The sequence below is a fragment of the Anas acuta genome, chromosome 1, assembly GCF_963932015.1.
Source record: "Anas acuta chromosome 1, bAnaAcu1.1, whole genome shotgun sequence".
Classification (NCBI taxonomy): domain Eukaryota; kingdom Metazoa; phylum Chordata; class Aves; order Anseriformes; family Anatidae; genus Anas; species Anas acuta.
This window is the reverse complement of record NC_088979.1, coordinates 49,305,549-49,332,855: the sequence shown is the minus strand read 5'-3', so window position 1 is coordinate 49,332,855 and position 27,307 is coordinate 49,305,549. Positions and strand designations below refer to the sequence as shown.

Below are 27,307 nucleotides of genomic sequence, written 5' to 3'. Positions count from 1 at the left end.
AAACGACTTTTGGCTTTTATAACAAATTGATTGTTAGTGTATTCAATTTTTTAACAGTTGAATGATCCAAATTATACACTGAATTCAGAGAAGTCTCACTAAAAGTCAAAACTATTATAAAAAAGCAGTCTAGTACACTTTTTTCCTGTTTATTATGTTCTCCTTCCAGAGTCCCTTTTTGGTACCAAGGCTGACATTGTCATCTTCTTCTGGAAGAACAGAGCTATAAGAATTATGATGAACTTCCAACATCCCAAGGCAGAAGATGGTCACTGTGGTAGTTTCTCTGCCCTTGGCTGGGGCCCCGCGTAGGGCTCTGTGGATGCATTTCTCCCCTGCCCCCAGCCCTGTTGGCTGCCTTTTGGGAGGTCTGTGGGGGAGTGCAGCATACACCCTGCTGTGTGACACAAAGGGATATTGTTTTCCCTTTGACCTGGGATCTACCAGGACAGCTGGGATCCCCAGCTGTCTGGCAGTGCTGTCCAAGTCAGTGATGGCTCCTGCCAGGTGGTTACAGTCATATGATGGAAAAATGGGGGATTTTAATTGATAATGGGAGCTACAGTGAAAGGTAATTCAGGTTTTCTTCACTTTTTATTCACCTACAAATCTGGGATAATAAATAACTAATTAAACAGCTGCTTTGGAGAGGCAATGATCTTTGATGTTCTTTTTCACCCTGAATCTTGAACTCATAGAACAATGATAGCTTCAATACAATTAATGTTTTAAAGTGTGTTTCAAGAAACACTCATCCTCAAAATGCTCAAAAATGTGTAGATGTCTAATATACAGAAGGCTCCAGAAGGTTTATGAGGAACAGCACTTGATTTCTGAATATGTGTGGAATTTGTGTGTGCATTGGGAGATACATGCTTGGACCTAAGTTTTTTTTCTTTACAAATCCTGGTTAATGTTAAGGTCTAACGTTTTGTTTTCTGAAACTGGCTATTTTGAGAGATGTAGACCAAAGGTAGCAGAGGAATATTTAAGTTTCAGAAATAAATCCAGAAATCCACCTAAATAATCAGATTTTACCTTCAACTAATTTTTGTTACTTTTCAGCTAATGTGCATATCCCTATAACTCTTTGTAGTTATCAATGTATTTTTGTTTGTTTGTTTCAGTATTTTATTTAACTTTATAAATGAAATATTTCTACATTAATTTCCAGGGTATCTGTGCTTAGATTGTCTTAGCATCATTTAAGTTGCTTTTATTTTTTTTTTTTTTTTAATTCACATGTGAACTGAACATTGGTAGTAGTTTGATTTATTTACACTCTTCACTGAATTCATTTATCTTATTAAAGTACCTTCAAAAATCATATCTTCAGAAATTATGTTTATATATTTCTGTTGTTACCATTCTGTAAAAGAAGAAATTTAAAGCATAGTTAGGAAGATAGTTATAAATTCTACGGGGAAAAAAAAAAAAAAAAAGACATCCATCCATAGCGTGTTTTTTTTTTTTTTTAATATTTTTAAAATGTATACTTTTATTTTATTTTATTATTATTATTATTATTAATTTTCCCTTCATCAGCAATGAAACAGAAAAGTTAAAATGTTCACCATTTTGTTTTGATCTGGTAGAGTCAAAACACTAGAACCTGAATTCACACAACCTAACTATATGCATTTACATAAGCTTCCAAAGCTAGGAGGTAAGATATTCATCTTCCTCTATTGTTACAGAAAACAATATATGAGGAAACATCAGCACCTTCATTCTCTTCATTGTGAAATTACATTTCAGAGGTGCGTTTTCCTGTCAGTGGCCATATAAGACATCTAGTGTGATTATACTCCTAAATTAGGTACCTCAATTAAGTGCATAAAGCTTTAACAATAGCTTGAAGGCAGACTCTTGGATGAGTTCATGTCACCTAAAAACAGTCATTTAGTTTAAGTGCCTAAATTCTGTTCAATCTTTTTGCACCTAAGATGACACAAAATGTACCACTTCAATTTGATGAATCTTCAGTTTGATGAATCTGAGAAGAAATTCCACAATGCTACATGAGTACTGAGATATGTGAAATGAATCAGGTTCATGCTTTTTGATGCTTGAAAGACTGCTAAAGTGTATTTATAAGGGTGAAGTGGGTTTATGTGGCAAGGTTTTGGTAGCAGGGGGATGCAGGAGTGGCTGCTGCTAGAATAATGTAGAAGCTGCCTCATTTCAGATATGGGCCAGTTTCAGCCAACTCCAAAAGGATACAGCCCTGAAGACACCATGGTCAGTGCAGTAGGATGGCAGGAGGTGCACTAGGTGCTGGAACAGAAGTTCCCCTGCAGCCTGTGGAGAGGCCCCTGGTGAAGCAGGCTGTCCCCCTGCAACTCATGGGTCCCACATGGAGCAGATCTGCATGCTGCAGACTGTGGAGGAGCCCCCGGTGGAGCAGGTGGATGTGGAGTGGAGGAGGCTGCAGGCCATGGAAAGCCCCCACCGGAGAAGGCCCCGAGCAGGAGCTGCAGCCTGTGGAGAGGAGTCCATACAGGAGCAGGAGATCTGAGGGGGAGCTGCCGCCCATGGGAGATCCATATTAGAGCAGTTTGCTCCTGATGGATGGACGGCCCCATATTGGAGCAGCTCTTGAAGAGGGAAGCCCCCACAGGATCAGTTTGGGAAGGACGGCATCGCATGGGAGGGACCCCATGTTGGAGCAGGGATATAGAGTGACTGTGAAGGAAAGGCAGAGACTAAGCGTTAGAGACTGACCACAGCCCCCATTCCTAGTTCTCCTGCACTGCTCAGGGGGAGGAGGTGAAGGAGTGTGGATGGGGGAAGGTGTTTTTGGTTTCTTTTCTTTGTTTCTTACTTCTTTCTGTTACTTGTTAGTAACAGACAATACACTTTACCAATCTTCCTACACTGAGTCTGTTTTGTACATGATGATAATTGTTTTGTGATATCCCTGTGCTTATCTCCACCCTTGAGCCCTTTTCCTCATATTTTCTCCCCTTTTCCTTTTGAAGACGGGGAGTGAGAGAGCAGTTGTGTTGGAGCTCAGCTGCCCGCCTGAGTAAAATCACTACAGAGGGACCCACAATTTTAGAAAATTTTGACATCAGTGTGTGTCTACTTACATATTTTTGGTCGCAATTAGAGAGGGATTCAGATCCTGGTTCAATTAGAGAGATAGATTAAGACATACAGAATAGTTCTGTAGATTCCACTAAAAGTACTGATTAGTTCTCCATTGACTACAAGCAATTTTAGATAGCTACCATGCATAAAATCACTGACATACAAATTTTCTGGTTTTAGCTGAATTCTAACTCAAAATGACCCTGACACAAATCACACTAAGGGTTTAGGAAAGCTCTGAATGCATTTAGTATATAAACATATAATTTAGTCAAAACAAACTTCAGTGATACCAGATGCTTTTTGAGAACATTGATAGAGAAAGTATATTTTTTGGTCTGTATTTTGCGCAATAGTCTAACTATAGGAATTTCCTTCTTACTTACTGTAACATGTTTCTATTGACATTTTATAAAGCTCAAGATAATTCTGATATTTAGTAAGCTCTTTCTGGGAGAAAATAGACTTTTGTGTTGAACTAAATACTGCAAAATTCATCCCAGCAGATGGATAGCTAAATCTGTGCATTTTTGTTTGTTTGTTTGTTTGTTTATTTGTTTTTTAGTCTGTTTTCTCTCTCTTATATCAGCAGAAACTGCTATGTATTTTTGGATCTAGCTTTGACTACAATCCATTTTCTTTGTTTGATAACAAGGATTATATTTTTGTCTTCAAGTAAAATTCCACATATTGTGAAAGAGAATGTCAAGGTTAAAAACAAAGGAACAAGCACAATAGAATGTGTAGAATATTTTTCTTCCTCTTTAAGGACCTTCTTTTCTTACTCTGAATTGATTTCTGTCCTTTCCCCACTGTTAAAAGATATAGGCAAGTGTCTGTGCTATAAGCCTTTAGCAGGTGCCTCATAAGGAAAAGAAAAAAAAAAAAGTTTTTATATCTCATTAGACCTTTCATTAGGATGTGGCAAGTATAGTGGTGAACAAAAGACAACCTCTGTGTTGCAGTACAATGAAGGTGGGTCAATGTGGCACAGGGTATTTCAGTGTGAATTTCTTTATTTTTCTAATTAATATCTATCCTACCAAAGATCAATGCCATAATACTTGTTAGTACTCTAAAAAGAATGGAGGAGATGAACATGGATGAAATAATAACCAGCATGTAACAATTTTAACTAGAATAGACTTATGCACAGAATGTGAATGGATAACGTTGGAAAAGGCATAGGTTACTCAGCCTACTCATTTGTCATTATACTGTTAGACATTCACTTTTTTTTTTTTTTTTTAAGAATAGGCTATGAATCTGAAGAAATAATTTAAAGCTACTTTCTTGGACAAGAATCCTGCAGATTTCAAATGCAATTTAACTGTTCTATTTGTATTGATCTGTATAGTGATTTTTTGAGTTATTATGTAAAAATATAGTGAAAGAAAATAGTATTTCTTGAACTAACTGTAAAAAAAGTTCCCAAGAATGAATAAGGAACCATTTATTCATGATACTTAAAGTTTCTCTGTTAGCTATAGTAGGACTATCAAGTAAATCATAAGGCAAATGAAGGAAAGAGGTACTAGAAATTATTATCATCATGAAAATGCCAACATTACTGAGATAGCTTCTTCCAAAGATTCATGACCTTTTATTATTATTATTATTATTATTATTATTATTATTATTATTATTATTATTATTATTATTATTATTATTATTAAATGTAACAGCAGTAAATTAAAATTAACAATATTCTAAGAAATATAGATCTGTAAGATACCTTGGGTCTTTTTCTACCTCAACTTGTGATGAAAATGTCAATGTCAATGAAAATCATTGACATTACCCGTCTGATACATTAATGTAAGTATAAATATTCAAATTAAACATCTATTTTATTTCATGGAAATGGTATTCTTGAAAAGCACCTCTCCAGTGAAGAAAGGGTCAGGGAGTTGGGTAGTTCAGCCTGGAGAAGAGATGGCACCACAGAGACCTTGTTGTGACCTTTCAATATATAAAGGGGGCTTATAGGAAAGAAGGACCTTTAGTGGTTCTTTCAGCTTAAACCTAAAATGAATTCTATAATGCCCCAGTGATGATGTTATACCTAATAGATATTAATAATAGTTACAGAAATATTATATATATTACAGTAGATCATTATGTTTATAAACTGTGACCCTAGTCCAAGAATTCATACATAACTAGACTGGGCTGACATAAAAAGTTTTTATATTATCAAGAATCTACATTTTGAATGTTGATGAAGAAACACATGGACCCGTAGCCAGACTCCCAAGAATTACATGATCAAAGCAAAGGCCTTAACATTGCAGGCATAGAATGATACCAGAAGCTCTACAGATTATATCACAAACGGCCAACTACCAGTCACTAAGGAAATCAAAAGAAATCCAACAAAATGAAGACTTGAGAGCTGGGCATAATTTGTACAAAAGTGTGTAGCAAATCCATTGTATTCATAATTGATATTATAAGCTCAAATGTCCTTAATCTGTATACAAGACTGCAGAGAACCAACCAGCTGCACAGGCACCTGACTTCAGAACTGGGGATCTCAAGTGTGATCATTCTCATATCTCATACTGGTAAAGAGGCAAGCACTCAGTTGTTATTGTTAAAGAGAAACATATTTCTCTGGCCTAGGTATGGTCTTGTAACTTGTTCCTAAAACTTGGCTGTAACTTGGATGCGGCAGAAAGAGAAGCGAATAATATGGTTCTATTTCCTCCTCAGTTTGAGGTCATTCATATTTCTTTCTAACGCAATCACAGGGCCCCACAAAGCAGATTACAGGAAAGAAGTTGACCAAATTGTTACTATTACTTCTTTTGAGGTTTAAGTACTGAACAAGCAGGACTAAAAAGCTCATGCAAACAGAAGGAATATTCAAAAAGGTTCAGGATTCTGTCAGCTCTGGGGAATATGTTCTTCCGAATATTGTGCTTGAGTTCTGCTACCAGAAGAAAATAAGTGCCAAAAAATCTCTACACAAAGATCTCTGAAAGCAAAACTGGGCACCCATTCTTTGAGAAGGGGGATACTTTTCTCAGTAAGTTAGTTAATCTCCTTATAGATCCTGAACTTCATTCTTCAAGGCAAAACATCAAAAGGAACGTTTAAGTGGGGACTTTTAACTCTTCAGCATTTAGAAAGCAATATTGGAACACTGTACTCTATGCCTCTGGTTCTCAAGTCCAGTAAAGAAGAATTAAAATTAATGGATACGATCTTTTGATTAAATGTCTGAAACTTTTGTACAAGAAACAATTTATATTAATGAAAAAAAGGGGGCCAGTCACTGAATACCAAGGAGTAATTTAGTTGTTTTAGAGGAAATGGATCTAGAAGTTTCACAGCTTCATGATGATGCCTGTGTAGACACAAGATTTTCCATAGACAGCCCTCTGCAATGATCTGCTGGTTTCTTCTATCTCTTGTGATGCCTCTTGTACCTGCTGGTATATTAACAATCTGATTCCTTCAAAGGAAAAAAAAAATTACACATACAGTAAAACTTCTGGAGGCTACTGTAGTAACATTTAGCAGTGGAAAAGACTAATTAATGGAGGTACATAAGTTGGTTTTGAATATTGCAAAAGAGGTAATTTTAAAGGATTTGGGAATGACCTGTTGTTTTAATGGAAAATCTACTAAATGTAGAGGGGAAAATGTTTTGAGGGGAAAATGTTCTGAAAGCAAATCACAATATCTTCTTATGCTAGCTGACAATCATAGCAATGACAATCTCAAAACAAATGTTTTGAGAAATCCTTGTTGATTTTTGTATTGGTCTGCCTACAATGAAAGCAGTAGGATTGGATTAAAGATCTAAGAGTTTAGTTTTGCAAGGCTGGCATTGCACTAAATACCATTTTTTTTTTGCCTTTTCTTTTAGTGCATTTGTCACTGTCTTTGCCATTCCTGTCGTAACCCCCCACCACCCCCCCCCCCAAAAAAAAAAAGTTCTTGTGAACATATAAAATGTTTATGCTATTTTGACAGTAAAATAAAGTTTCTATTCCTCAGATCACAGAAGAAACTTATTTAATATGTGTGAAACTCTCACCTAAATTCTGATCATGAATATATCTCATCTGAGGCTTGTTCTAATTGTGGTCATCTGTCAAATCCATACATATACTGTATATAGACATATATATCATGTATATGTAGACATAAACATACTAATAAGATTTATTTTCCTTTTCTTCAAAATGTATTAGCAATCAGAATTCATCAAAATGCATGGCTGAATTCCTTATGGGATAAGTTTATGTTTTGTTTCAGTCTGAGTATTAGTAATTGAACATTTTAATGAATGTAGAGGCTGCCATCTTTTCTTGAAGTTTGATACTGTCTTCCGAGAACTGAACTGAAAACCTCCAGTTTAGCACTTCCTTTTCTTGCAACTGAATCTGAAGAAAAGATAATGTAGGATAGGATTCAAATCACTAAGCAAAACAAACAACCAAAGAAAGCATTAAGCCAAAGCCAGAAAACAGGAGGGTTTAATAACAGTAGTATCTAATCTTCCATGTAAAGAAACATTTTATGTAAAGTTTGAAAATGAGAAACTTAATGAGACATCATGTATTGAAACCTCTCTGTGTAAGAAACCTAGGTCACAGGTTGAGTACAGAAGCAAATTCCCATTTTCTTCTAGAAGTTAATACGTCAGACAGAAACGACCTTTCATCTGGACACTTTCATCATATTTATCAAGATATGTGAAACTGGATTCCAGGTCTGAAAGTGGCTACAGCTAATTTAGAATAAACTTATTTGACTAAACTTGTTTAAGAATTGTTTTATCCAGATCATGATTATAATTCATATTGAGTAAGAACTAATTGTTGGTAACATAGAATCATAGAATCATAGAATATCCTGAGTTGGAAGGGACCCTTAAGGATCATCAAGTCCAACTCTTGACACCGCACAGGTCTACCCAAAAGTTCAGACCATGTGACTAAGTGCACAGTCCAATCTCTTCTTAAATTCAGACAGGCTCGGTGCAGTGACCACTTCCCTGGGGAGCCTGTTCCAGTGTGCAACCACCCTCTCTGTGAAGAACCCCCTCCTGATGTCAAGCCTAAACTTCCCCTGCCTCAGCTTAACCCCATTCCCGCGGGTCCTGTCACTGGTGTTAATGGAGAAAAGGTCTCCTGCCTCTCGACACCCCCTTACGAGGAAGTTGTAGACTGCGATGAGGTCTCCCCTCAGCCTCCTCTTCTCCAGGCTGAACAGGCCCAGTGACCTCAGCCGTTCCTCGTACGTCTTCCCCTCCAGGCCTTTCACCATCTTCGTAGCCCTCCTCTGGACACTCTCCAACAGTTTCATGTCCTTTTTATACTGTGGTGCCCAGAACTGCACACAGTACTCGAGGTGAGGCCGCACCAGCGCAGAGTAAAGCGGGACAATCACCTCCCTTGACCTACTAGCGATGCCGTGCTTGATGCACCCCAGGACACGGTTGGCCCTCCTGGCTGCCAGGGCACACTGCCGGCTCATATTCAACTTGCTGTCTACCACGACCCCCAGATCCCTCTCTTCTAGGCTGCTCTCCAGCGTCTCATCTCCCAGTCTGTACGTGCAGCCAGGGTTTCCCCGTCCCAGGTGCAGGACCCGGCACTTGCTCTTATTGAAGCCTGTCTCAAACCAAATTCGGAAGGAAACAGTTGTGTGTGAATGTGACTATGTCAATCATCTTAACTCATAGATAGTGAGCAGCCTAAGAGCCCTTGGAGCTCTCATGACATGACAGCAGGCTGCACATCAGGACCTACTCTTGGGCAGGGAAATCTCAAAAGGTTACTTCTGCAGATTTAGAGGACCCTTATCACTACAGATAGTCAGTAAATGGATTAGGAATGTAACTGTATGCTAACACACTGTAATATTCTCTGTGATCATGCTTCATAATCTCAGCTAAGTATCACACAGGATTTTCAAAATGCTTATAATCCTTAGACATAAACTGTTGACCAAGTCTGGGATTAGGACTGGATACAGACACACCTAGGCTCCTTACTTCTTCAGTGCAAGGCATTTAGAAAGCAAGGGGGTACATTCTGAACCATAGGACTCAATGGGTGGGTTTCCTTGATGTAATGTCATCTAAGCCAGTGTCTTATGTTTTTGGTTGGTTGGTTGGTTGGTTGTTTTTTTTAGTATAAAATGTCTTTCATCTACTGTCTTTGAGTAGTATAAGTCTTTTATATAGTGTGTAATTAAATGTATCTTCCAGTTATAATCATGTGTACCTTGCCATCATCGAATCTTTGTTCAGTTGTGTAAGCTTTGTAGACAAGTCAAGTTGCTGTTTGTTTCTCCAGAATGAAGTGCATATCATTCCTCCTTCCTTTTCCACCCACAGCACAGAATAACACTCATCAATCTCTATTCTGTACCAGACTTCTTCCATTTCAAAATAACATTTTCTGCCAAAATTTGAAACATCATTTTCTTTTCTGTGTTTTCTAGGAGATTGCTTTTTTAATAATAAGGGCAACAATTTGGTGTTTTTAATTTTTTAATTTTTATTTTTTCTTACCAGACTGATGAATAGCTAGTGAAACTATTGATAATTTTTATGCAATTGTCAAATGAAGTGTTATACTTGTTGTGATAAAGATAACATTGTCTGGGTTGACACTAACCAACATGTGCTTACCCACACAGCTGCTTGATCACCACTACCTCCTGCCCAAGCATGACAGGGAAGAGGGTACGAAGAAAAAAAAGGAAAAGAACTCATGGGCCAAGGTAAAGACAACTTAATATGTGAAGAAAAAAAAAAAAAAAAAAGTGATGCAAATGAAGTGACTCACTACCTCCCACAAACACATTGCCCAGCCAGTCTCTGAACAAATCCACCTTGGGAGACAGCTCCCTCTCCCTTACTTCTTCCTCTGCTTCAGTTTTTATTGCTGAGTATGATGTTATATGGTATGGAATATAGCGTTGGCCAATTCAAGTCAACTGGCTTGGCACTGTCTACTAAAGGAATAGAGTGTGAAAAATAAAATGTTGATGTTATGCAAGAACTATTCAGCAATAGCCAAAACATTGGTGTTACCAACACTGTTTTAGATACAAAACCAAAAGCACAGGCTGTAAAGACTGCTATGAAGAAAGTTAATTCCATCTGAGCCTTATTCAGCACACTTATAAATACCTCTCATTAAAAACAAAAAACAAATGGGCTGTATAATGTTACTCCAGTAAAATGTTAATTTGGTTTTTATATTTTCAGTAATCTTTTTCCTCCCCTTTCAATAGCTCTGACAACTTTATTATTATTATTAATCTTGGTTTGGTTTTGTTGTTGTTATTGTTGTAGTATAGGACAAGAAGCTTATGATTTTTGTATCCAAATTTCATGTTATTTAACTGAGTTTCTCAGCAACAGTAACATTGTCACACCCTGGCTCATTCATTTTTCCTTTGAGTTTGTAAACTGCTCTGCAAAATATCTTTATAATTAAACTTGAGATCACAGAGTCACAGAATGGTTGAGGTTAAATGGGACCTCTGGAGATCATCTGTTCTAGTGCCTACTTGCTCAAGCAGGGACTGAGCAAGTTGTCCAGGACCTTGTCCAGGCAGCTTCTAAAGATCTCCAAGGAGGGAGACTCCACAGCCTTCTGGGCAACTTGTTTTAGTGTTCAGTCACCCTCACACTGAATAAATGTTTCTTGATGTTTATATGGAATCTCTTGTCTCCTAGTTCGTATCCATTGCCTCTTCTTCTGTCATTGGTCACCACTGAAAATAGCCTGGCTCCATCTTCTCTGCACCCTCTCTTCAGGTGTAGACATTGATAAGATCCCCCCCGAGCTTTCTCTTCTATAGGCTGAACAGTCCCAACTCTCTTTGCCTTTTTATACATGAGAAATGCTCCACTATGCTCCTCACCTTCATGGTCTTTTGTTGGACTCTCTCCAGTATGTCCATGTCTCTCTTGTACTGCAAGGCTCAGAACTGGACACGGTACTCCAGCTGTAGTCTCACCAGTGGTGAGTAGAGGGGAAGGGTGACTTCTATCCACCTGCTGGCAAAACTTTCCTTCTAATGCAGGAGTAGCCTTCTTCGGGACAAGAACACATTTCTGTGTCATGTTCAAGATGGTGTCCACCTGGATGTCCAGCCCCTTTCTGCAAAACTGCTTTCCAGCTGGGTGAACCATATGTTGTGTATGGGGTTGTTCCTCCTTATTGAACTTCATGAGGTTCCTGTCAGACCACTTCTCCATCCTGTCCAGCACAATGATCTAGGTCTATCAGACACATTCGCATCATCAACAATTTTTCATCAGCAGCAAACTAGCTGAGGCTGTACACTCTACCCCATCATCCAGATCATTAATGAAGATATTAAATAGGGCTGGATGCAGATTTTACCCCTTCAGTACACCACTAGATACTGGCTTCCAACTAGATTTTGTGGTAACCATCCCTACTGTCTGATATTGGCTATTCATCCAGTTTTCAGTAATGTTTCTCTGCCCATCCAGCTCACAAAATTCTCATTAAACATGCTCTCAGAAGTAATAAAATGTATAGCATGGACAAATACTGCAGAACTACAACCAGGTACAGATCACTACAGTACTTTGAGTTAAACGTATTGCTAACTGTATTTATATAATACTCAAGAAACTTAACTGAATCCAACAGTGTCTCATATTAAACATTTATATATATACATATATATATGTATATATATACATAACTTGAAAGACTGTAAACCAGAGGTCATTACCATGGAAAGCATATGCTCTTGCATATGAAATGTAAAAACAATAGCTGTGCAGACAGGAATTGATTATTTTTATCTTTTCTATATTACATAAAATAAAAGTATTAGGTACATAATATTGTTTTACATGTATGAATGAAAGAAAAATGCAATTAGAAAATAATATACTTCTACCATGTAGTGAAAATATATCTGAAAATAAAATACGTTCGCTCTGGTATGAAACATACTTCTGTGGGGAAAAATAAAAATAAAAAAATAATCTTCAAACCAGTATAGTTATCGTACTTGATTGTCAGCTACGAGAGCATATCAGGTTGCTCAGAGTTTTATCCATCCAAACCTTCAAGAATAGAGAATGCAAGGACTCTATAGACAACCTGTTCTACAGTTTGATTTTCCTCATAGCGAAAGCATTTTGCATCACCTTGTTCTCATAAACTCTTCTGTCTTTTTTTTTTCTCATAAAAGCACAATAAATGATCATTAAATATATAAATACTATTTTTTTCAGTAATAGAATTAGTTTTTCTTGGGCTGCTACTGTTACTATGCCACTTCATGATCATCTTCTAATAAGTATCATCAGCACAATTCATAAGAAAATAAGAGAACTTCACATAAAATACAATGAGGTTATAGGAACTGAAACTGAATGTAGGTGCTATCAGTGTAGATAAATAAGATTTTAGGTGTTAATTTATCTATTAATATCATGTTCAGTTTCTATGTCTAAAAATTGGATGTCAGCATGAGTTTTTCTTATGGTCCTATTATATCTGATGGAAACGTGTTCAATTAATGAGGTAAATAATTAGCCAAATGCATACATGTGGTACCGTTTTCAGTACTATTGGATATCCTGTCTGGTCTCTGTCAGTACAGAAGGAGAACTGGCATTGTGATTGAATTAGCAAAGGCCACAATGATTATATAATTACTAGGAAGTCACAACGATGCTCTGAGATGCTGAAGTATAATAAGGTTTATAATTTCAATCTCTGATTAGCAAGTGCTTTATCCAGAGGATATACTCAGATAACCTGGTTAAATTAAAAACAACAACAACAACAACAACAAATAAATAAATATGTGAAACTATTATTTATTTCATTTACATTATTGTTTTGAATTTTCATCTTTGAGTTGCCTCAGTTTTTACAAAGTTTTCTCTGGATGCTAATATTATTTATCCAATTGTTGCTGTGAGGGAGTTCCAAGTTCTGAGTCCTCCCATCAATCTTAATTGCCCATACTACTTGTCTCACCTGAAAATACCTTTTGCCAATGGGCCCAGGAGATACAAGTGCTGAAGTATTTGCTCTTGCCTGTGCTGTGGACAGTCTTGGCACCGGCTCCTCTCATGGAGCAGGCCTGTTCTTTCCTTCTCAGTTGAACAGATCCCTCCAAAAGAGGGTAGTTAAGTTAAAAGACTTTAAAAGTCGCAAAAAGCAAGAAAAAGGAATCTTTTCAAAGGTAAAAATGAACTCTTCATAAAAGAAGATCTTGAGACACAAAAGTAGCAGACAGACTGCATGGGAATTAGCTTTTACTGTCTTAATGAAATTATTTCAGTCATAAGGGCATAAGCATACCATGTCATCTCAAATAACCTCAGGCTTTTAGAGCACCAGCATAAGAATGGAAGATAGGACCCATGTTACATGATTAACTGTTACCTTCCTGGAGCAAAAGCTGAATGTAAAAGGCATATCCTAAAACAAATCAAAAACCTATGTATAGAGAACTGTCTAAAGTCCTATGAGGAGCGGCTGAGGGAGCTGGGCTTGTTCAGCCTGGAGAAAAGAAGGCTCAGGGGCGACATTGTTGCTCTTTACAGATACCTTAAAGGAGGCTGTAGCGAGGTGGAGGTTGGTCTATTCTCCCACATGCCTGGTGATAGGACGAGGGGGAATGGGCTTAAGTTGCACCAGGGGAGTTTTAGGCTGGATGTTAGGAAAAACTTCTTTACCGAAAGGTTTGTTAGACATTGGAACAGGCTGCCCAGGGAAGTGGTGGAGTCACCATCCCTGGAAGTCTTTAAAAGACATTTAGATGTAGAGCTTAGGGATATGGTTTAGTGGGGACTGTTAGTGTTAGGTCAGAGGTTGGACTCAATGATCTTGAGGTCTCTTCCAACCTAGAAAATTCTGTGATTCTGTAAAGTATTGGTGTACACCATGTAAGGGCCTACATTTGAGTTAACTGTACAAACTCCCATAGAGGACTAATCAATACAGCTAATTGACTCAGCTTACCCTAAAACAAACAGTCACTTTAAACCATTTGAGTAATTCTCCATTGACTGTACTGACTACAAGTTCAACTAACTTGCCAAATGTCGATGTTTAGTGTAATTTGAAACTCCACAAGTTATATGAGAAATCTTAATAAGGCTTAGAATTGTGACAGAGGACTTGCAGAGACTCATGCCCTTCTGAATCAGCAGCTGAAAGACAGGTGGATAGACATGAGAATCAGTACTGAGTCTGGCTGGAATGTTAACTTTCCCGGCAGCAGCCCATACAGTTTTGTACTCTGCACTTGTAGCTGGAACAGCAGTGTTATCACACCAGTGTTGTGTCTACTGCTGAGCAGTGCTGGCACAGCATCGGGCCTCTCTCTAACCCTCCTAGGGGGTGGGCAAAAAGTGAGAAGAGAAACATCACTAGGGCAGCTGACCTAAACCAACCAAAGGGATGTTCCATACCATGTGATGTCACACTCAGCAGTAAAAGGTGGAAACAGGAAGAAGAGGGGAGGGGTGGGCTCTCGTTGGGAAAATGTCGGTCCTCCTCTCGAACACCGGCTACGTGCGTTGAGGCCTTGCTTCAAGGACGTGGTCAATCATCGCTCATTTGTGGGAAGTAGAGAGTAATTTCTTTCCTCTGCACTTCCACATAGCCTTCATTTATTTTATTTGTTTGTTTTCCTCCCTTCTTTTTATTTTCCCTTTACCCCTCCCTTTTTCCCTTTCCCTTTTTATTTCCCTTTAAATTGTTTAGTTCATAATAATCTTTATTTAATTATTATTATTATTTCCCTTTAATTAAATTATCCTTATCTCAACCTGTGAGTCGTTCTTTGCTTTTCATCTAAAAAGAGGGGGAGTGAGAGAGTGGTTGTGGGGTTTAGCTGCCCAGCACGGTAAAACCACCACAGTCCTTTTTGGCGCCCAATGTGGGACTCGAAGGGTTGAGATAACAATAGAATTGTAGAATTAAAACACATACAACTAACACACTTACTTGCTAGTAACCATGTTCATTGTCCTGTTAATAATGGCTTTGATCATATGTCATGCAATCCGTGTAATATTCTCCTTTCTCCTATATATCCAATCCGACAAAGTGCTACAATCTGTGTTCATTTTTTTTTTTTTTTAATTTGCTGTGCTGCCAAGCACTGACCTTGAGTTTAATCTGGAATTCAGGCTCTGCGCTGGTATCATTTGGGTCTCATGGAAACTATCTTTTAGGGAATATTCAGAACTACACTGCCTTCCTCTCCTCATCTGGATACCAGTTTATTAATAATATCAGGAATGGTACTTTTCCCTTCTTTCATAGTGGGCTAATTACAACAGTTTAGGAGTATTTTGAAGAACCATGTGTAACCCATATATTGCTATTTCTAATTCTGAATAACAGGTTTCACTTTCTCTCTAAGATTAGTCAATTGTTTAGAAAACTTACTTGGGAATCTGTCCCGAAACAGTCTTGTGGTGAGTGGCAAGGTGTGTGGGATGATGTTGGCAGATACCTGTCACGGGTGTCGCCTCCAATAGTTTTGAACTTCACCCCTGAGCAAGTGCTAAATCCTAAAAACCTGGTAGAATGTTTGAGAGTTGTATGTCCTGACCCTGATAATGTCTGAGAACGACAGCTTGCAGCATTGTGCTGGGTCCTGACTTATTCCTATCAAACACCGTTTAACATCATCCAGCAACTTGAAGAGAGAGAGGAAGTCTCTGAATCTGATGACCAAGTAACACATGCTGTGGCTGACCCAGAGGACCAACCAACTATGGTATCAGTCGCCCCCATAGTCAAGTCAAAACAATGGAAATGGAGGTCAGCTCGTTTAGTAAGGGAAGAAGCCTCTCCTAAGAAGGAGAGAGAAGGGGAAATGGCAGGCACCTCTAAAGCAGAGCCATCACAAAAACAGCAGGAAAAAGAGACGGAAATCATAAAGGAATCAGAAATCACTCGATCCTTATCCCTGAGTGAGTTGCGAGAAATACGAAAGGATTATGGTCGACGCCCAGGTGAACACATCCTCACCTGGCTGCTTCGATGCTGGGATGCTGGGGCCAATAGCCTACAATTAGAAGGCAATGAAGCCAAGCAGCTGGGATCCCTCTCTAGAGAAAGGGTAATTGACAAAGTAATTGGGAGAGGAGCACAGGCCCTCAGCCTCTGGAGACGACTCCTGGCAGCTGTGAGAGGAAGATATCCCCATAAGGAAGATATTGTATATCACGTAGGCAAGTGGACCACTATGGATAAAGGTCTCCAGCATCTGCGGGAATTAGCTATGCGGGAGATGATTTATAGTAATTTAGACAATGCCCAGACACCTCAAGACCCCGATGAAGTCCAGTGTACAACATCCATGTGGTGTAAATTTGTGCGGAGTGCACCATCAGCACATGACAGTACACTGGCAGTATTTAACTGGGATGAGGGGATGGGACCAACGGTGTATGATGTGTCCTGCCAGCTTCAACAATATGAAGACAATCTCTCTGCTCCGCTACAGTCCTGTGTCTCAGCTGTGGAGAAACTGTCTGAAAGATTTGACCAGCTCGTGGAATGAACATATTCCCCATATTCCCCCTCATCTAGACGGAGTGATACTTCAGCCACTAAGAATCAGCATTTGCCTGCTCAAGAGAGAGAGTACCCAAGACGTACACCACGTGGCACCTTGTGGTTTTATCTGCGTGACCATGGGGAAGATATGAGGAAATGGGATGGTGTACCTACTTCAACCCTAGCTGCTCGGGTACATGAACTGAAAGGAAACACAGCAGCAAGAAGAGGGGCTCCTAAGAGAAATGCTGCTCCAGTTTCTATTGGGCAGTACCCCAGAAGCAGTAGAGGAGCTGATGTTATTCTTGACCCTGATGAAGGGACCTCTGCTTCTCATTTGCAAGAATAAAGTGGCAGACGCTCCAGCCAGGACTAGAGGTGCCCTGCCTCTGGCCAGGTAGAGGAGAGGAATAACCAGATTTATTGGACTGTGTGGATCTGATGGCCTGGCACATCAGAAATCGCAAATGGATGAATATTTATGGAACTGAATTGCTCCCTGGATTTTTACCAGCCATAATGATGACTTTGACACATTAGAGTATGATACAGTACAGAAGTGATTTTAATGACCCACTAGACATGCAATTTCCACTCTACAAAGTCAAGGGATGTCTTGGTCTTGTACAATACCATATGTCTTGTACCCTACCTTCAACCTCAAGTAGAAATCTCAGTAGACCGGTATATCTCAAAACAGGTAGACACTTTTTTTTTTTTTTAAACCCAATCCCTATCTCTAGGTAATGTGAATCCCTTTATGGATCATTTTCAGTATGTTGAACATAAAGATAGTAACAGGCTAACAGAGAAGACCCCTTTGCCTCCTGTAATATCTGTTCCACAAAACATGATACATAAGAAGCACAGTGTATTTCTCAGAGATGAACAGATGGGAAGTGGGAAGTGTGGTTGATTGAGATTCAGTTCTGAACAATATCACATTGGTTATTCCCACATTCTTAAATTGTGTTTTGATCTATGAGGTCAAAAGCTCAGGAAGGCAGAATAACAATCTGAATCTTTAAATACAATTTATTATAAACTTAATAAACAAATGCAGCAAAGCTGGTATGACACAGAGAAAAATCAAAAAAAAAAAAAAAAAAAACACAAACATATATATCTATTCTCTTTATACCTCAAAGTGTACTACTGCTATATCTAAACACAAATAATATCAAGTTTAACAAGAGCAAGTGATGGATTCTGCACCCAGGAAGGGACAACCCTGACTGTATGTACACACTGGGGAATAGAGGCTGAAAAGCAGCCCCACAGAAAGGGATCTGGGAGTTCTAGTCAATGGCAAGCTGAATATGAGCCAGCAGTATGCCTTGGCAGTCAGGAGGGCCAACCCTATCCTATGGTGCATCAAGCACAGCATTGCTAGCCAGTTGAGGGAAGTGATTGTCCCACTCTACTCTGTGCTGGTGCAGCCTCACCTCAAGTAGTGTGTGCAATTTTGGGCACCACCTTATTTATAACACACCCAGGACATAAAACTATTAGAGGGTGTCCTAAAACCACAAAGATGGTGAAAGCTCTGGAGTTCAAGACATATGAGAAGTAGCTGAAGTCACTTCATTTGTTCAAATGAAAGAAGAGGAGACTGGGGGGAGACCTCAAGGTGGTCTACAGCTTCATCTTGGGGGGGGGGAAATGGAGGTGCAGGTGTTAATCTCTCCTCTCTAGTGACCAGCAAAAGGACAGCAACAGAACAGCAGTGGAATGGCATGAAGCTGTGATGGGAAGTTCAGATTGGATATCAGAAAAAAAGTTCTTCACCAAGAGGGTGGTTGGGCAGTGGAACAGTCTTAGCAGGGAAATGGTCATAGCACCGAGCCTGAAAGAGTTAAGGCAGGTCCAGAGTAGGGCCACAAAAATTATCAGAGGTTTGGAGCACCTTTCTTATGGAGAAAGGCTGAGGGAGAAGGGTCTCCAAGGAGACACTAATGCAGCCTTTCATTACTTGTAGAAGTCTTAAAAGAAAGCTGAAGAGAGACATTGTAAAAGGGTGTATAGAGATAGAAAAGTTGTAATGGTTTTAAACATAAATGAAGGTACATTTAGATCAGATATAAGAAATAGTTTTTTCACTATGAGCATACTGAGGCACAAGTTGCCCAGAGAAATTGTGGATGCCACCTCCTTGGAAGTGTTTAAGGTTAGGTTTGATGGGGCTTTGAGCAGCCTTATCTAGTAAGAGATATCCCTATTCATGTCAGGGTGTTGGACTAGAAGTTCTTTCAAGGTCCCTTCCAATGCAAACCATTCTGTGATTCTCTGATTTTCTGAGTCCACGATTCTATCTTGTTACTCCATGATTCTGTGATTCTATGATTTAAGTTGATACGGAGTGGCAAGAGGTGTCTCCTTCTGGTTCATGAAATCTATCTCCATGTTTCAAACTGCTGAAACAGAAGTTTAGAAATATCTTCTCAATTTAGGTGGCTGAATCTTGGATTCAATTAATCCAATCCTTAATCTACAATGTGCAATTGTGCAATTCCTTTTTTTTCCTTTTTTTTTTTTTTTTTTTTTTTCTCACTTTCATTTTTCTGTTTATTATTTTCTATCCTTTTGGGTCTATTTTTTCTGTAAGGACAGTAATACAAGTTTTATGGACTTTGTCATGAAATAGACTCTCCAAACTATCTTTTTGTTGTTCTTTCTTTAAATAAATTATAGTACACTTATACGACATAAGATATTTTAGTGATATATTATATACTGTAAAAATATGATTTTTACATTTTACAGCATACACATTCTGAGTGTTGTATCTCAGCTGTCATTAAGAGTTGCAGAATGTTCTAATGGAAACACATTTTCTCTTTTTGATCTCTTTTAGCTTGCAGTGGCATTTCTTTGCCGTGGGTGCAACCTGTCAAAAGAAATTGCTCAACACACTTATTAATAGCAATAACAGTATGCCTAATGAGATTTAATTAGCACAATATAGTAGACTCAGCCAGTGACTGCTTCAGAAAACTTGTCATTGAATTTTAGCTCATAACCTTAAAGATTATGTGGAAGCTATTTTAAAAGTCTATTTAGATTTTTTTAAAATATATATATATATATTTAGAATATTTAAATATTTTCTATTTTTATTTTTCTTTACCTTAAAGATTTAGAAAATACAAGCCAAAACACAAAACAAAATAAAGCAACTGATTCCTAGGAGAAAATAACAATAATTGAAAATATTTTTTTGTTATTTAAATTTTAGTTGATGATTTTAGCTTTTACACACACTCTTGAAAATTGTTTGCACTGAAAGGGGAAATGCATAAGCATTTGTCAATGTTATCTGCTTTAGTAGAAAAACTCACCTACTTTTCCTTCACTTATACGTGAACATCATTTGTTATTACAGAATACATTCCTTATGTGTCTGTAAATGTTCTTTCTTTAACCCCTATGGGTTAAGAGTGATGGGATCTCAAACCTGTGCCAGTACAATCAAATGATAAAATGTAAATCTCTTTCACTTTTTACCAGCATAAGCAGACAGAGGAAAACAAACACCTTATTGGTTTTCTTGTGTGAAAAACAACCAACCAACCAACAACAACAGCAAGGACTGTAATAATAAAAGGAAAATCAGTATCATACATGTCATTGTTCTAAAAATTTAATATCTAGAAGAGTGGGAAAACGATAATATGTTTCCATTTTTAACTTACAAAAGTAGAGAACAAGTTAATGCCTATGTCATCAGTGTCCTGGGGATTCTGTTCAGAAACAGAAAAGGCTATTTCAGAAGCTGCAAAAGTTGCTTTAAAAACTGCTATTATGGAAGCACCTTGTATTTTGTGATATTGTTGATGATAAAGATGAGATCAAATTGTAATGTTAATATAATAGTAGTGGATTTACAACAATATGTATTGATATTTAATATCAATAAGCATTTTAATATGCTTGTCAGAATAAATAATTTCCAATTATTAAAAGTAGAAAAAAAACCTATAATTTACTAATTAAGAATTGTACTATCCTACACAGATTTGACTGTTGATCTGTTTGTTGTTGTTGTTTTTCTTTTTTTAATACAGCTAATATATTTTTGTTACAACTAGTAGAAATCATCATACATGAGTAGTGATTGTCTCATAAATATAATTCCACTGTCCTCTTATAAAGATGGAAAGTCATTCATGAGAAAATTGGGTTCTCATTAGTTGACAACAAATTTTCTCTAATGCAATGGATCTTTCTTCTCTAGGAAAACTCTTTTTTTTTCTTTTTTTTTTTTTGTTATCATTGTTTGATTTTGTTTTTTTCAGTGGTCTTGATGATCATTTCAATTTTTTCTGAAATATTTTTTTTTCATGGGGAATCACCACTGGTATGTCTTGAAACAGATATAGTAAGTAGACTTTCTGTTCAGAACTCAAAGTTTCCATGACTCTTCAGAACAAAAGTATGCTCTTCTGAATAGAAATTTTGCATGGAGTCCAAAGAGCCCAAGGAGATAGAAGGGATATTTCTGGAGGAACTTTTACCCACTCAGTGATGAGTACAGACAAGCTTGTGCCAAACATTAGAAAACATGCAACATCAATGACAAAAAAGAAAGAGCCCATCAGAAGAGATGAGAACAAAGACAGGAAAATGATCATTTCAGAAGAAATTATGATGATCATTTCAGAAGAAATTATCCTTTCTTTTCAAGACAATTAGTTTAAAAACAAACAACCTGCATTGCTATTAAAAAAAATGCTTAAAAATTTGCTAAAAAAAAAAACTATGCTAGGAAGTAATTTTGTTTCGTATAAACCAGTTAATTTCTTCCTCTTGAAACTTGCTAACAAAAATGTGGCCTTTTCAGATATGTTTGAAGCTCAAATATGTCCAATGAACCTTTCCTTTCCTTTCCTTTTCTTTTCTTTTCTTTCCTTTTCTTTTCTTTTCTTTTCTTTTCTTTTCTTTTCTTTTCTTTTCTTTTCTTTTCTTTTCTTTTCTTTTCTTTTCTTTTCTTTTCTTTTCTTTTCTTTTCTTTTCTTTCCTTTCCTTTCCTTTCCTTTCCTTTCCTTTCCTTTCCTTTCCTTTCCTTTCCTTTCCTTTCCTTTCCTTTCCTTTCCTTTCCTTTCCTTTCCTTTCCTTTCCTTTCCTTTCCTTTCCTTTCCTTTCCTTTCCTTTCCTTTCCTTTCCTTTCCTTTCCTTTCCTTTCCTTTCCTTTCCTTTCCTTTCCTTTCCTTTCCTTTCCTTTCCTTTCCTTTCCTTTCCTTTCCTTTCCTTTCCTTTCCTTTCCTTTCCTCGCCTCGCCTCGCCTCGCCTCGCCTCGCCTCGCCTCGCCTCGCCTCGCCTCGCCTCGCCTCGCCTCGCCTCGCCTCTCTCCTAATTAAATTCTTGCACTTTGAATCACAAAGTTTGACACCATGGTACCTAGCAAATTGTTACTTTTAGTCCACATCTGGCTTGGTAGAAGTGAATAATAGCTATCCTGTTCCACACTTAACAATGTATTTTTTAAGGTTTTTCTGCAAGTTCTATAGATAGCTTTTGATAAGTTATTTTCATTTAATTACTAAATATGAATTTCAAAATTAACTTTGAAAATTAAACTGATTATTCCTTGTTCAGAAATGGCAAGCTTTGTTCAGAAATGAACTTATGAAGATGTCTGTCCTCCTGAAAAAAATGCTACTCGTATTGAGGCCTTGCTTCCCAGGACATTACCAAACATCACTTGTTGATGGGAAGTAGAGAATAAATATTCCCCCCCCTCCCCCCCGTGCTTTTGCATGGTGTTTGCTCATTTATTTCCCTCCTCCTTTCCTCTTTAATTAAATCATTGTTGTTGTTGTTTATTTGTTTGTTTGTTTTTATTTCCTGTATACTTTCCTCTCCCCCTCTTTTTCTTCTGAGGGGGAGTGAGAGAACGATTGTTGTGGAGTTCAGCTGTCCAGCAGGGTAAAAACCCCACACATTATGACCCTGCAACTGCATACAGACTTCTAACTCCTCTGATCCACCCCCACACCTGCCATTTTTCTTCATGTGTTAGTGTATGGATATTTCAGAGATATACCATCTAAGGCTTAACTCCCAGAGAAGATATAAGACCTTGCCCCATTATGCTGCTCTGTAGGCAGTTCCTTATTTTTGAAGATACACTTCAGGTAGATCTCATTCTGCCCTGTTTTATTGAATATGAAATTTTTGAGAGCACCCCTGAGGAGAAGGACCTAGGGGTGTTGGTTGATGAGAAGCTTGATGTGAGTCAGCATTGTGCCCTTGCAGACCAGAAAGCCAACCATATCCTGGGTTTCATCAAAAGAAGCATGGCCAGCAGGCTAAGGGAGGTGATTCTCCTCCTCTACTCTGCTCTTGTGAGACCCTACCTAGAGTACTGCATTTAGCTTTGAGGCCTCAAGCACAAGAAGGCCATAGATGCATTAGAATGAGCTCAGAGGAACGCAGCAAGGATGGTAAGAGAGTTGGAACACTTTTCCTACGAAGACAGATTGAGGGATTTGGGGTTGTTCAGCCTGGAGAAGAGAAGGCTCTGGGGAGACCTTATCTTGGCTTTCTAGTACCTAAAGGGAGCTACAGGACAGATGAGGAGTGACACTTTGTCAGGGAGTATAGTGATAGGACAAGAAAGTAATGGCTTTAAACTAAGAAGTGTAAATTTAGATAAGATAGTTAGAAGAAATTCTTTACTGTGAGGGTGGTTAGGCGCTGGAATAGGTTGCCCAGAGAGGTTGTAGATGACGCATCCCTAGAATTCTTCAAGGCCAGGTCAGATGGGTCTTTGAGTAACCTGGTCTAGTGGAAAGTGTCGCTGCCCATGGCAGGAGGTTTGGAACTTCATAATCTTTAAGGTCCCTTCCAACCCAAACTATTCTATGATTCTACGATTGCTCTTGTCCACATCACCCTGTACCCTTTGCTTAACAACTTGGTCTAACGCTTCCTTGCTTGGTTTTGTGCCATCATCCTCAACTTGCTTTGTTCCTTGTTCAAAGTTCTCCTTGTTAGCCAGTTGGGAAAAATGTTTTCCTCTACCTAATCAGGTGGATACCATCTCTCTCTGGCAACTCTCAATCCTCAAATGCCTTCCAATGGTTTTAAAACCATATATCTGTTGTCAACGTCAGATGTGCAAACAGTTGTCAACACTAAGAATGTCTGCTCCTCGAGTCATTCACCCTCATCAGTTTCAATGAGAAAACCAGCCTTTATCCTTGCTGCTTTAGCCATATAACTTGATATTCTCCATGTCTCCCAGGTATTGTTGGTGCCCATGTGGAAGCATAGCAGTTGATAATGGACAAGTTTCAGCAGACTCTCCCCAGTATCTTGGGCTTGAGCCGCTGGCAAGAAGCAGTATTTGGAAGTTAGACATTGTAATATTGAACCTTAGAACCTCCTGCTTGCAGTTTTATGCCTTAAAATTTAGTATAAATGGGACATTGTTAAATTAATTTGAAATCATCAGTGATATCATTTTCAATCAACTGTATCTTCATACTTAGTAAATCACAGGATTTAAGTAACAGGGATTCCAGGGGTCACGTGTGTGGAAAGATGCTATAAGATGCCATATGACAGTAACAACCAGTTACAGACATCTCTGAAACTGGTGTGCACAATTTTGTGCATCATGCACAAAAACTTCAGACCAACATCAGCACTCTTTGTGAGACATAATTTAGACATAAATGAGAAGCTGCTAAGGGCTGCAGATGCTTCTAGAGATGCTGCTGGAAAGGCATTTGAAGTCAAGAGGGTTACATATACCCCTAGAGGGACAAGAGTCTTCAGTAGACCCATGCTGAGGTGAGCTGAAGGACTGTGGTCTTGGGCAATCCACATCAAGGCACAGACACCCCTGAAGTACTGCAGTAGGATGCAACACAGGAAAATTTGAAGATGCAAAAGCAAAAGATGCACTGGCAGAGGTCATTACACATATAGCCCCAGACTTCTATGCCAGTCAACACCTCACTGAAGGAATTGGGACTGAGTGTAACTCAGGTTGAAAATTAGAGGATCTGCAACTATGTATTTGGCTTAATTTGAGTCTAGGGAATATGAAAGAAAGGGGTTTTATGTAATTATTTAATTGCTTTTGTTTTATTTTTTCTTCAATACCCAAGTAAACAATCAGAAATTTATATGAATTGGCAATGAATTAAATTAAGTAATAATTCCCCAAATCAAGAGTGTTTTGTGTACAACAGCATAACACACAAATCAAGATTTTACAGAACTCTTTCAGGGAGCACTTCTGTGATCTAAGGGGGGGGCATAATGATGAAATAGTGATACATAGCATATTCAAGAACAATTTATATTCTTCTGGCACTCAGAGAAATAGGAGTCAAACTAATTCTGCATCTTTCTAATCAAGAAGGCTCAAACAAACATAACAACCTTTTGTCTTAAGCAGCTGGTCTTAAAAAGTCTTGATACAGAATTAATCTATTGCTGCATTAATTGTCTGTGTGTCTGTAATATTATTCATAATCTAATCCTGACAAGTAAAATTTAAGTTTGTTCTGTGTTATGGAACTCAGATTCTCCTACCAGCTCCACTACAAGAACTTTTTATTTTTATTTTGTTTTGTTTTGTTTGCATTTTGATCTGGGAAGCTGCAATACAGAAATATTTAGAAATTTCCATTAGGTAATTGCTAACTATTAAAAGACCTTCTGGAAACAAATGGCAAAAGTCATAAATAAATAAATTGATTTTTTTTTCTCCTTTTTTTTTTTTTTTTTTTTTTTTTTATTCCCCTAGGAAAGAATCAAAAACAGAAGCTATATTGGCTTGTTCAAAAATAAATGTCATCGTACTTATTAGAATGCAAAAGCTTCTAAATTCTATTCCACATATCCTCTCAGTCTGGTTGTTTCTCACATAATTCATCTTTCTCATTGTTTTATTGTTTTACAGGTCATGAAAAGGACAGGCAAAAGAAAGTGAACATGGAAAATTTAATCCCTCCATATGACTGTATATTTTTTGATTGCTGTTTTATTTTCATTTATATATCTTGAGATTTTTTTCATTATATTAAAAAGATTGAGGTAATCTGCACATAAGTTACATGTATTACAGAAGCTGTAGCAGCAAAATATTAAGACAAAGTTATTTCCTAAGTACCTGAAAATACAGAAAAGCTAATTGTTCAAACTGTTACACATGATTTCTCAAAAGTGTTTTAAATATGTATGATCCTTTGGGAAACAAGAGTGATGGTAATAAGATAACTGAACAATATGGCAACATATGGCAAAGGAACATACTATTCCTTTTTAGGAATAGTATGTCTAATAAGTAGATCCAAAGTCAAACACTGTATAGTCTGATTTTGCATGGAAATAACAACTGTGACATATGCTAGAAGAGTCTGATTTTTATACCACAATCTTATTTATACAGGTTGTCATACCAGTAAGCTTCACTGAACTGAAACTGAATTACTATGTTATTAGAAATGTTATCACACTTCTCAGTGCCACTTGCAGTAAGGAAATTTTGGCTCATAAGGATTGTCTGCAATTTTTCATGGAAATATAATTTTAAAAATAAGTAAAAATATCATATATATCAAATTAAACTACAGTGCAATAAAATTCAATATAATACGTCTTCCCTCTACTCCCCTTCATTTTGCAACGAGTCAGTAATAGTATCTTCATCAGGACTTATTTCAGGTGTTCCATTGTCATCATGCTCTTTTAGGTCAAACTACATATATTACTGGAATATCACTTGTGGAAACTCAGAAAACATGTGGAATGTATGAAGATATATGGGACAACAGCATGGGACAACAGCATTCTTCCATTCCTCAAGGAGATATAGTTAAGCACACCAAAATATTCCAGCTTTGCTCTGAAGATCATAGTGCATGCACGCTGGCTGTTCTTGAGTACATTCAAGAAAAAAAAAAAAAAAAAAAAAGAGGACAAATGGTCATGAAATACAATTTTTAGCTGGAGAATGAAAGAAGCTCAAGAAAAAAAAATATGTATATATATATATATGTCTATTCTATTTTCTTTCTAGCAGACAAATTATGCAATATTTATTTGCAGCCAGCTGCAGCAGAGTATGAGTTTGTGTCCTGGTTTTGGCTAAGATAGAGTTAATTTTCCCCTAGTAGCTGGTGTCATGCTGTGATTGGGATTTAAGATGAGAATAATATTGATAACATGCTGATGTTTTAATTGTTGCAAAGCAGTGCTTATGCTAAGCCAAGGACTTTTCAGCTTCTCACACTGCCCTGCCAGTGAGGAGGCTGGGGGTGCACAAGAAGCTGGGAGGCATCAGAACCAGGATAGCTGACCCAAACTGGCCAAAGGGGTATTCCATACCATATGACATCATGCTGACTAATTAATATGGGGTGGCTGGATGGGGTGGGAAGGATTACTGCTCGGAGTTGGGCTAGCTTGGGCTCTTTGTAGAGATTATTATTATTCCTGTTATTATTGTTAATAATAATTTTCTGTGCTATTAAGCTGTCTATCTCAACCTACTCGCATTTACCTTTTTTTTTTTTTTTTTTTTTTTTTTTTCTCTCCCATCCCGCTGCGAGGTAGGAAGAGTAAATGGCTGTGTGGTGTTTACCTGCCTGACTGGTTAAATCAAAACAGTTTGTTAAAAAATTACAGCTGTAACTGAAAGC

At 37.8% G+C, this 27,307-nt stretch overlaps 1 long non-coding RNA gene across 1 annotated transcript; it reads left to right on the top strand.

Moving 5' to 3' along the window:
• The first annotated feature begins 462 nt into the window (after nt 1-462).
• LOC137850130 (uncharacterized) lies at nt 463-26,482 on the top strand. Its single transcript, XR_011092287.1, has 3 exons — nt 463-571; nt 9,757-9,840; nt 25,567-26,482. It is a non-coding gene; the product is annotated as an uncharacterized lncRNA (long non-coding RNA).
• The last annotated feature ends 825 nt before the right edge of the window (nt 26,483-27,307 follow it).